Here is a 10,957-nt window from a genome sequence, read left to right on the forward strand (position 1 = left end):
ATAATGTTGATATTCTGGTAGATTTGTAATATATGGAAGAAAAATGTGTCATGTTTTCGTATTTTATTAAGAAACTTGATAATACCATATAATTCATCAAAAATGTTCTGAAACTTAAAGAAAGATCACTGTGTATGGTATTCTGCAAGAATGTTCTGTTTATATGATCGTGACCATGGTTATTATTATGCTAGAATAAGTATACTTGTTTTACTGGTTAAAATTGTAACAGCCCGGATTTCCAGGTATTTTATTGTTTTGATCTTTTTGGTGTTTTGAGAGGGGACTCGGCGAGTTGGAGCTCAGACTCGCCGAGTAGGGTCGCGATTCTGGACGCGGGATTCGTCTGGACTCGGCGAGTCCAGGATATGGACTCGGCGAGTCCACGCTGTTTAATGAAACCCTAATTTCTCGGGTTTGGGACCTATTTAAAGGGCCTTATGGCCGTCATTTGCACCCAACAGTCCATAGAGAGAAACCCTAGAGTGCTTTAGCGATTTGAGAGAGAAAGGAAGCATTTCTTGACATTTGTGTGTTGTTTAGCAAAGAAGAGGGAGGTTCTAGCCAAGAGGAGGCAAAGGAGACTGCTATTCGGTGGATTTGAAGCTTAGCCCTTCAATCTAAAGGTATGATTTCGGCTCATCTCCTGTTTTGGTGAAGTATAATTGATTTTAGGGTTTCTTGTGACCTTGTTGAGTTGATTAGATGGCCAAATAGTCCCTTGCTAGTGATGAGACTCCGGATCTGGATCCATAGAGGTCCAGAGAGCCTCATTCATCAAGCTTTATAGAGAACAATGGAGGTTATGACCTTGAGTAGTGAGATTTGTTGATAATTCTTCATATATGGTCATATAGAGGTTGTTTATGCACCAAGTCTGGGGCTTTACGTGGTGAATCAGTCTAGGAAGGTCAGATCTATGAATTGTTGGAATAGATCTGACCTTAGAAGCAAGTTTGAGTGATTGCATGGCATGGACTCGCCGAGTCCGATGAGCAGACTCGGCGAGTAGCTTGAAGATTGCCTTGGACCGGCCAGTGAGTGGTCCAGTCGAGTCATGGGTTGACTCAGTGAGTCAGGGCGAGTTAGAGAGGATTGTCAGTGGGCTGAGTCGAGCTGGGACTCGCCGAGTCGTTCTTAAGACTCGGCGAGTTGAGTCGGGGTGGCCCCGCGATTTCTGCCAGGTGAAACTCGTCGAGTCGGGGGGGGGGGGGGGGAGTACTCGACGTGTAGAAAGGGAATCCTAGAGAGTTGGTGAGAACGTCTAGACTCGCCGAGTTGCCGTGTGCACTCGCCGAGTCCGGTCAGAGTTGACTGTTGACCGTTGACCGTTGACCTGTGTTGACTTCTTAGGGATAGTCAACCTTAGAGATAAAAAGTGTTAATTAGAGTCATGTGATGTTATAGGAGGATTAGAGCTCGGAGGATCGAGCGCGAGGGATTTCCAGGATTCGTGAGATACCGAGACACGCGAGGTGAGTCTTCTCATTATACTTTACCTTGAGTAGGTAATCAGAGCTATGTGTCAGTGTATGTATGTTATGTGTATGCTATGTGTTGTACTGCATTATTTCTATGTGATTTATGTTGTGCATGACTTCAGAGTTGGAACCGGAAGGTTCCTAGAGTTAGAACCTGAGGGTTCACAGAGTTGGGTGCACGGACCCATAGAGTTATAGCCTCGAGTGGCTAATATGTGTTTTATGTGTAGTATTTTGGGGAACTCACTAAGCTTCGTGCTTACAGTGTTAGTGTTGTTGTTTCAGGTACTAGCGATGACCGTGGGAAGGCGCCGGCTTGATCTATACACACGCAGGGGACTTTTGATACATTTATGTGATCTTGGGATTTGTATGATACAGATTGGAATTTGAAACTTAATGTTTTTATGAAATTAAATGAGAAAATGTTTTTTTATATTGCGAAAAATTATTTTGAAATTCACGATGTTACAAGTTGGTATCAGAGCCTTGGTTTGAGGGATTCGAGTACACCTTCGGGCGTATTTGAACTCAAACTGAGGATTTGAGATGTATTTTCAAAAAGAGTAAAAGCTTTTTGAAAAACGCAGAGCAAGAGATGTGTGTACGATCAGTCAGCGCCCGAACGGTGATTTCCCAAAATACCTTTATATATTATGTGATATTGACATTGATATGATGTATTCGCATGCTAGAGTAGGCTAGGTATTGCTATTAGGACTAGAGTGGCCTGATTTGTGATGCCTTAGCCTAGGGAGAGGTGAGCTGCTATGAGATGCTTGAGAGTGAGTAGGTAGCAGCGAGGGACTTATGAGAGATCTATTAGAAAGTGGTCTATGCATGATAGAGTACTTAAGACCTGGGATCCAAAGAGAAGGACTTGGAGTGTATTCTGGTGCGGTGCGGACAGTAGTATTGGGTCCGTAATACTGGAAGCACCGGAGCGGGGTGCAGCCCAAGTCAGAATCTTTGGAATGCCAAGAATCAAAGAGGAAAGAGTTGACGAGTGTGAGCATACTCGTGTGGATTCTAATTTATCGTATGTTGTATTTCAGAGGTAGATCATGGTGAGGACACGTTTGATGCCCGAGAGCAGTGGTACCAGTGAGGAGGAGATCTGCCGGATCATTCAGGAGGAGGTGGCTGCGGCCATCAGGGCAGAGATACCGGAGATGTTTGGGTCTATAAAGACCACATTGATTGAGACGTTCGATGAGCATTATGCCGCTCTTTCTGAGGCTGCTGCTGCAGCGGCTACCGCAGCGATTGCTGCTGCGAGGCCGCAGGGTGGGGATGCGTTGCTGTTCCGTGAGTTCAGCAACACAAAACCACCAGAGTTTGATGGTACTCAGGATCTGGTGGCAGCTATGAGGTGGATATCTGATATTGAGGGGTGTTTCTTCACTTGCTCGTCTCCTGAGCATTTGAAGGTCCGGTTCGCGCTGAACCAGCTTCTCTTGGGAGCGAAGGACTGGTGGAAGTTTGTGACGGCGCATTATACGCCTGCTGAGCTTTCTGCGGTGACCTGGGAGAGGTTCACCACCATGTTTCGGGATGAGTACGTTCCCCAGGTGGAAAGGGAGCGTTTAGCACAGGAGTTTCTGACCCTCAAGCAGGGTACTGAGTCTGTTACAGCGATCACGAGGATGTTCCACGAGAGGGCGATGTTCTGCCCTGAGCATGTGTCCACTGAGCAGGTACGTATGAGCCGCTACTTGAGCATCTTGAGGCGGGATATTCGGGAGTTCGCTGCGAACTCCTCGTACCGGACATTTGCCGAGCTTCAGGAAAATGCCCGGAAGAGGGAGATTGAGCTTGAGACTCAGGCCAGGGAGGAGGCGGAGTCTCAGGGGAGGGATCGGCGACCGGCACAGTCGCAGCCGGCCGCCAAGCGGGCCAAGCCTGCTGATCCCAGACCAGGGAGCCAGAAGGGCCGCACTTGCGGAAAGTGCGGCAAGGGTCATGACGGAGTTTGCCGAGCGGGGTCTTGCTACAAATGTGGCAAGGAGGGGCACATGGCCAAGGACTGCCCCAAGGGGTTTGCAGTGTGTTTTCACTGCAACCAGACCGGACACCGGAAGGCCGAGTGTCCGCAGTTGCGCGGAGCATCTCAGGGGTCTGCTTCTGCCGCCATCAGATCTACAGAGAGTCGGCCTGTGAAGGCCGAGGCGCCGAGAGCTCGAGGGAGAGCCTTCCAGCTGACTGCGGAGGAGGTCCGCGCTGCGCCCGATGTTGTGGCTGGTATGTTTCCTTTCGTGTATTTTTTTTCTTGATATTGAGATATCATGTTTATATTATATTGTGCGTAGGTACCTTTCTTGTGAACTCTGTACCTGCTTTAGTGTTATTTGACTCGGGTGCGAGTCGGTCTTTTGTATCTTTGGCCTTTAGTCAGCATATCAGTGTTAGTCGTGAGGCATTGAGTCGGCCTCTGAGAGTCTCCATAGCTGATGATAGAGTGATTTGTGACACGGAGGTTTTTCGGGGATGTGTGTTAGAGATTTTCGGGGTTGAGTTTCCGATTGATCTGATTCCTATTGCGATGGGTGATGTCTGTGTCATTGTGGGCATGGACTGGCTGAGTCGATTCGGCGCAGTCATCGACTGCGAGCGTCAGCTGGTGACTATACGAGACCCTAGTGGGGGAGTTCTTTCGGTGTACGGCGAGGGTACACGTTCGGGATCAGCCTTTTGTTCGGCCGCTAGGGCGAGGCAGTGTCTACAGCAGGGCTGTAAGGGTTTTGTGGCGTAGGTGATGGATACGCGAGCGACTTCCGAGAGACCGAGTTCAGTTGAGGAGGTACCGGTGGTGCGTGAGTTTCCAGATGTCTTTCCCGAGGAGCTGCCGGGAGTACCTCTTGTGAGGCAAGTGGAGTTTGGTATTGATTTGGTTCCGAGGGCCGCGCCTATAGCTAAGGTGCCTTATCGTCTTGCACCTCCAGAGATGCAAGAGTTATCCTCGCAGCTTCAGGAGTTGCTGGGGAAGGGATTCATTCGGCCGAGCAGCTCGCCGTGGGGAGCACCTATTCTGTTCGTCAAGAAGAAGGATGGTTCACACCGGATGTGTATTGATTACCGGGAGTTGAACAAGCTGACGGTCAAGAACCGTTACCTGTTGCTGAGGATCGACGATTTATTTGATCAGTTGTAGGGAGCATCTTGGTTTTCCAAGATCGACTTGAGGTCGGGATATCATTAGGTGAGAGTGCGGGATGAGGACGTCCAGAAGACAGCATTCAAGACGCGTTATGGGCATTATGAGTTTGTGGTGATGCCTTTTGGGCTCACCAATGCCCCGACTGTGTTCATGGATCTCATGAACAGGGTATGCAGGCCGATGTTGGATCGGTCGGTGATTGTATTTATCGATGATATTCTGGTGTATTCAAGATCTAGAGATCAGCATGAGGAGCATTTGAGGGAGGTCCTTGGGGTATTGAGATCGGAGAAGCTTTATGCAAAGTTCCCCAAGTGTGATTTCTGGTTACGGGAGGTCCAGTTCCTAGGACATCTCGTTAACCAGGAAGGGATTCTGGTCGATCCGGCCAAGGTTGAGGCGGTAATGAGTTGGGAGGTGCCAAAGTCACCCTCTGAGATCAGGAGTTTCCTTGGATTAGCAGGGTATTATCGGAGATTTATCAAGGATTTCTCCAAGATCGTAGTGCCGCTCACCAGATTGACCCGGAAGGGTGTCGCATTCTCATGGGGTCCCGAGCAGCAGACCTCCTTTGAGACACTTCGCCAAAGGTTGTGCGAAGCCCCGGTATTAGCTCTCCCGGAAGGGATGGAGGATTTTGTAGTATATTGTGATGCATCGATTTTGGGGCTGGGTGCGGTGTTGATGTAGAGGGGTCATGTGATAGCATATGCATCGAGGCAGCTGAAGCCTCATGAGACGAGATATCCCACGCATGATCTAGAGTTGGGGGCAGTAGTGTTCGCCCTCAAGATTTGGCGTCACTACTTATATGGGGTTCGGTGTATGATATACACGGACCATAAGAGCTTGAAGTACTTGATGGATCAGCCCAATCTAAATATGCGTCAGAGGAGGTGGTTAGATGTGGTCAAGGATTATGATTGTGAGATCCTGTACCACTCGGGCAAGGCTAATGTGGTGGCCGATGCGTTGAGCCGCAGGGCGGAGAGCACTCCATTGCGAGAGGTATGTTTGAGATTGACCATGATAGCTCCGGTATTGGATGCCATTCGTGGGGCACAGGCCGAGGCTGTGCAGCCGGAGATGCAGAAGAGGGAATGGGTCGTTGGTTTGGTTTCAGAGTTCGTTACGGATGGTCGAGGGCTTATGACTTTTCAGGGTCGGATTTGGGTACCGTTTGTGGGTGTTACGCGCACTTCTTTGATGGAGGAGGCTCATCGGTCGAAATTTTCGATCCATCCGGGGGCTACGAAGATGTATTTGGATTTGAGGAAAGAGTATTGGTGGCCCTGTATGAAGAGGGACGTCGCATGGTTCGTTGAGAGGTGCTTGACCTGCCGTAGGGTTAAGGCCGAGCACCAGAGACCGCATGGCAAGTTGCAGCCATTGGAGGTTCCCGAATGGAAGTGGGAACAGATCACTATGGATTTTATCACCAAATTGCCGAGGACGGCCAGAGGAGTTGATGCAATATGGGTGATTGTGGATAGGTTGACGAAGAGCGCTCACTTCCTTGCCATCAGTGAGAGTTCTTCAGCGGAGAAGTTGGCGGAGTTATATGTGAGAGAAGTGGTATCTCGGCATGGGGTGCCGATCTCGATTGTTTCAGACCGCGATGTGCGCTTCACTTCCAGATTCTGGAAGAAATTTCATGAGGAGTTGGGTACTAGATTACATTTTAGTACCGCATATCATCCCCAGACAGACGGTCAGAGTGAGCGGACGATTCAGACGCTTGAGGACATGCTTCGAGCATGTGTGTTGGATTTCGGGGGTAGCTGGGATGCGTATTTACCCTTGGCTGAGTTTTCCTACAACAACAGCCATCATTCGAGCATTGGTATGCCACCCTTTGAGTTGTTGTATGGTAGGAGGTGTCGGACCCCCATTTGCTGGGGAGAGGTTGGGCAGAGAGTGATGGGCAGTACAGAGATCGTGCTTAAGACGACAGAGCAGATTCAGCAGGTCAGACAGAGGTTATTGACCGCCCAGAGCCGACAGAAGAGTTATGTAGACAGACGCCGGTCCGAGCTTGAGTTTCAGGTCGGCGACTTCGTTCTCCTGAAGGTCTCTCCTTGGAAAGGAGTGATTCGATTCAGGAAGAGGGGCAAGTTGGGGCCCCGGTATATTGGGCCATTTCGTGTGATTGCGAGGGTAGGCTGGGTAGCCTATCGTTTGGTATTGCCAGCAGAGTTGGGGCAAATCCACGACACTTTTCATGTGTCGCAATTGAGGAAATGTATTGCCGATGAGTCGGCAGTGGTTCCATTAGAGGATATTCAGGTGGATGCGAGCCTGAATTATGCCGAGAGACTAGTAGCCATCAGAGATCGGAAGATCAAGGTTCTGAGGAACAAGGAGGTACCTCTGGTGTTGGTTCAGTGGCAACACCGGAAGGGATCAGAGATGACCTGGGAGCCGGAGCGCGAGATGCGGGAGCAGCATCCGGAGCTATTTTCGGAGCGAGACTTCGAGGGCGAAGTCTAGTTCTAGTGGGGGAGAGTTGTAACAGCCCGGATTTCCAGGTATTTTATTGTTTTGATCTTTTTGGTGTTTTGAGAGGGGACTCGGCGAGTTGGAGCTCAGACTCGCCGAGTAGGGTCGCGATTCTGGACGCGGGATTCGTCTGGACTCGGCGAGTCCAGGATATGGACTCGGCGAGTCCACGCTGTTTAATGAAACCCTAATTTCTCGGGTTTGGGACCTATTTAAAGGGCCTTATGGCCGTCATTTGCACCCAACAGTCCATAGAGAGAAACCCTAGAGTGCTTTAGCGATTTGAGAGAGAAAGGAAGCATTTCTTGACATTTGTGTGTTGTTTAGCAAAGAAGAGGGAGGTTCTAGCCAAGAGGAGGCAAAGGAGACTGCTATTCGGTGGATTTGAAGCTTAGCCCTTCAATCTAAAGGTATGATTTCGGCTCATCTCCTGTTTTGGTGAAGTATAATTGATTTTAGGGTTTCTTGTGACCTTGTTGAGTTGATTAGATGGCCAAATAGTCCCTTGCTAGTGATGAGACTCCGGATCTGGATCCATAGAGGTCCAGAGAGCCTCATTCATCAAGCTTTATAGAGAACAATGGAGGTTATGACCTTGAGTAGTGAGATTTGTTGATAATTCTTCATATATGGTCATATAGAGGTTGTTTATGCACCAAGTCTGGGGCTTTACGTGGTGAATCAGTCTAGGAAGGTCAGATCTATGAATTGTTGGAATAGATCTGACCTTAGAAGCAAGTTTGAGTGATTGCATGGCATGGACTCGCCGAGTCCGATGAGCAGACTCGGCGAGTAGCTTGAAGATTGCCTTGGACCGGCCAGTGAGTGGTCCAGTCGAGTCATGGGTTGACTCAGTGAGTCAGGGCGAGTTAGAGAGGATTGTCAGTGGGCTGAGTCGAGCTGGGACTCGCCGAGTCGTTCTTAAGACTCGGCGAGTTGAGTCGGGGTGGCCCCGCGATTTCTGCCAGGTGAAACTCGTCGAGTCGGGGGGGGGGGGGGGAGTACTCGACGTGTAGAAAGGGAATCCTAGAGAGTTGGTGAGAACGTCTAGACTCGCCGAGTTGCCGTGTGCACTCGCCGAGTCCGGTCAGAGTTGACTGTTGACCATTGACCGTCGACCTGTGTTGACTTCTTAGGGATAGTCAACCTTAGAGATAAAAAGTGTTAGTTAGAGTCATGTGATGTTATAGGAGGATTAGAGCTCGGAGGATCGAGCGCGAGGGATTTCCAGGATTTGTGAGATACCGAGACACGCGAGGTGAGTCTTCTCATTATACTTTACCTTGAGTAGGTAATCAGAGCTATGTGTTAGTGTATGTATGTTATGTGTATGCTATGTGTTGTACTGCATTATTTCTATGTGATTTATGTTGTGCATGACATCAGAGTTGGAACCGGAAGGTTCCTAGAGTTAGAACCTGAGGGTTCACAGAGTTGGGTGCACGGACCCGTAGAGTTATAGCCTCGAGTGGCTAATATGTGTTTTATGTGTAGTATTTTGGGGAACTCACTAAGCTTCGTGCTTACAGTGTTAGTGTTGTTGTTTCAGGTACTAGCGATGACCGTGGGAAGGCGCCGGCTTGATCTGTACACACGCAGGGGACTTTTGATACATTTATGTGATCTTGGGATTTGTATGATACAGATTGGAATTTGAAACTTAATGTTTTTATGAAATTAAATGAGAAAATGTTTTTTTTTATATTGCGAAAAATTATTTTGAAATTCACGATGTTACAAAAATTGTAAAGTAAATTGCTATATTTAAGTTGTTAGTTAGCTTTTTTACAGGTTTTAAAGTCTAATGGAATCACAATTTGTATATGATTTAGTACATAAAACTGAAAAAATCGTAGTCATTGTATGTTGAATAAGGTTACATGTTTCATATTCTGATAGAATGTTCTATGTATATGAACCTAAACAATGTTGATATTCTGGTAGATTTGTAATATAAATTTCTATATTTAAGTAGTTAAGTAGTATTTTAATTTGAAACTGAAAAATTGATAGTTTCTGTTTGTGGAATAAAGTTACATGTTTCATATTCTAATAGAATTTTATGTGTATTAGCATTGTATACAGATTTTTAATTGTAATGGAATCACAGTTTGTATATAATTTAGTACCTAAAACTGTAAAAAATCGTAGTGATAGGATGTTGAATAAGGTTACATGTTTCATATTCTAATAGAATGTTCTTAGTATTTGAACCTAAACGTTGTTGATATTTTGGTAGAATTGTAATCTAATTTTTGATATTTAAATAGTTAATTAGCATGTTAAACTGAAAAATTCATAGTTCTTGTATGTGGAATAAGTATACATGTTTCATATTCTGTTAGAATATAATGTGTATAAGTCTAGTTGTTTTACTAGTTAACATTGTAAGATATTTTTCTATATTGAAGTAGTGTATTAGCATTGTATACATATTTTTGATTGTATTGGAATCACAGTTTGTATATGATTTAATACCTAAAACTGAAAAAATTGTAGTGATTGTATGTTGAATACGGTTTCATGTTTCATATTCTAATAGAATGTTTTGTGTATGTCAACCTAAATATTGTTAATATTCTGGTAGAATTGTAATCTAATTTTTTATATTTAAATAGTTAATTAGCATGTTTAAGTGAAAAATTCATAGTTCTTGTCTTTGGAATAAGTATGCAAAAAACACATTCTATTAGAATGTAATGTGTATAAGAACTTGAACATGGTTGATATTCTGATAGCATAAGTGTATTTGTTTTACTAGTTAGCATTGTAAGATAAATTTCTATTCTGAAGCAGTTAAGTAGCATTTTATATATAATTTTAATTCTAATGGAACCACAGTATGTAGATGTTTAATGACTGATACTGAAGAATTGATAGTTATTGTATGTAGAATAAGGTTACATGTTTCATATTCTGGTAGAATTGTAATCTAAATTTCTATATTTAAGTAGTTAATTAGCATTTTAAAATGAAAAATTCATAGTTTTTGTATGTGGAATAAGCTTAGATGTTTCGTATTCTAAAAGAATGTTCTGTGTATATGAAACTGAAAATGGTTGATATTCTGCTAGCATAAGTCTACTTGTTTGACTATTAAACACTCCTAAATAGAATGTGATGTTATATATGAACGTGAAATTTGATTGTATGAATCTGATAAAATTCTAAATTAAATGTATTTGATTCTTGTAGAGTTAGCCTACTTGTTTTATTAGTTAACTCTGTAATGAAAATTTATGCTATCTATTGTTTGTTATAGCAGAACAAATTCAGGAAGAAGAACATTTGAACCGAGAAAGAAGGTCAAAGAAAAAACTTGATAAATCAGTTGAACAAAAGACAACTCCTAAACCTTTAAATGCACTAATTTTGGAAAGAGAGATAAGGTCGAAGAGGCAATTTGATAGAGTTCCAATTGTAAAACATTTAAAAAATAAAGGAATTGCTGAAACTGTCAAAGAAGAAAAAGAAGATAATGTTAGAAAAACAAATAAGGAATACCCACCTGGTTTAAGATACCTTCCAACCAGAATGAAATGTGATAACATCACTGCAGCTGTTATGGGAATGTCGCCGGAACAGAAACAAACAATCTTGAGAATGGGTTTTGGATCAATTCTACAAGTGAATATTACAAGTTCTCCGGGACAACTTAGCTACTATCTTTTAGATATTTATGATGCATATAGTAAAAGACTTGTCCTACAAAACTCTGTTATTGAGATAACAGAACAAACAGTGCATGATATGATGGGGTTGCCATTTGGTGGAGAAGACATCAATGAGTTACCATTGTGTGATAAGGGAAATCAAATTC

Source organism: Lactuca sativa, chromosome 1 (genome assembly GCF_002870075.4).
Source record: "Lactuca sativa cultivar Salinas chromosome 1, Lsat_Salinas_v11, whole genome shotgun sequence".
Taxonomy (NCBI): Eukaryota; Viridiplantae; Streptophyta; class Magnoliopsida; order Asterales; family Asteraceae; genus Lactuca; species Lactuca sativa.